The following is a 1328-nucleotide window of genomic DNA, read 5'->3' as shown; positions in this document are numbered from 1 at the left end:
ATACTTACCTGGCAGGGGAGATACCATGATCACGAAGGTGGTTTTCCCAGGGCGAGGCTCATCCATTGCACTCCGGATGTGCTGACCCCTGCGATTTCCCCAAATGTGGGAAACTCGACTGCATAATTTATGGTAGTGGGGGGCTGCGTTCGCGCTCTCCCCTAAAAAAAAAAAATTGCGTACAATACAGGGAAAGACAGGGGTAGTTACTCTGATCCATAAGATAGAATAATAAATTTAGAGATGCCTTCAATCATTATGAGACTTATGTATAAAGTTATACTACACAGTATTTGACTCTAACACATATTCAAATATCTCATTTTTTGATCTCCGAATCAGTGGCTTCACTAGGGTTAATGTCACCAATGTGTTACATAATCTCCTGTCAACTTGAGCAAAAGGGTGGAGTCTAACCTGTAATCAAGTCGCAGCCGGATGACCTCATGTGGAGGCGCGATGGAGGTAAAGAGCTCACTGGAGGCCAGACCCAGTCTTCTACCTTCCCTTTCCTGCTTTTGGGACACTCAGAGAGCTGGAGGAGGCACGTGGAGACCCGTGCCAGCGGTGAGATGCTTCCACTGCCACTGGATCCACAAGACTTTCTACCCACTGGCCTGTGATCTTCCTGCATTCAGCATCTTTGCATGTGCTGCGTGAGTCTAATGAGGAATTTATGCACTAGTATCAGACATATGGGCTAATATCAGACTTATGGACTTGATCTGGACGGGGCTGGGATTTTTTCTCTTTTATAGAAGTTTCTTTTTTACAATTGCTGTTTTATATAGAGCTCTTTCTGATACACATATGAGTGTCTATGAATTTGTTTCTCTAGTCAACCCAGACTAACAACACTCCCCCAATGGACCTCCTCCCAAACCAGACCCTGCACAATCCTTAAGAATAATTATTTTCAAGGTTAATCATAGACTACTCTGTAAGAAATAGATTTGTATTTGCTCAAATGTAATCATTCTTAGATTATATGAATACTGACAAAGTTGTTTTGTAAAATCATTTTACATTAAATTGTAACTTTATTAATTATAAATTTACTCGTAACTGAATGGAAGGCTTTTTAATTTTTCTCCTTTTTCCCCTTCTAATTCCTACTCATTCTCCAAATATTTATTGATACAGGCTCACAAATCTTAATGACCATGGTCAGTATTGTAGCTAGCACAGGAGAAAATTTGATAAAATCCGTAAAGATGGAAACACTCTCAGTAAGGAAAACCTCGTGTGTTAGAAGCACATGCAGACACAATCATGTGGCTTGACTGACGTGCCATTGTCATGGGGCAAGAATGAATAGCTCTCACCCG

General features: G+C 41.0%; 1 non-coding gene across 1 annotated transcript; it reads left to right on the top strand.

The window, feature by feature from the left end:
* On the top strand, positions 1-164 carry LOC115874018. The gene has a single exon (XR_004048758.1). It is a non-coding gene; the product is annotated as a U1 spliceosomal RNA (small nuclear RNA).
* The last annotated feature ends 1164 nt before the right edge of the window (positions 165-1328 follow it).

Source organism: Echinops telfairi, unplaced genomic scaffold, assembly GCF_000313985.2.
Source record: "Echinops telfairi isolate 266 unplaced genomic scaffold, ASM31398v2 ScPeMD7_7474;HRSCAF=8512, whole genome shotgun sequence".
Classification (NCBI taxonomy): domain Eukaryota; kingdom Metazoa; phylum Chordata; class Mammalia; order Afrosoricida; family Tenrecidae; genus Echinops; species Echinops telfairi.
Note: the sequence above shows the minus strand (reverse complement) of the source record. Positions and strands in the feature narration are given on the sequence as shown.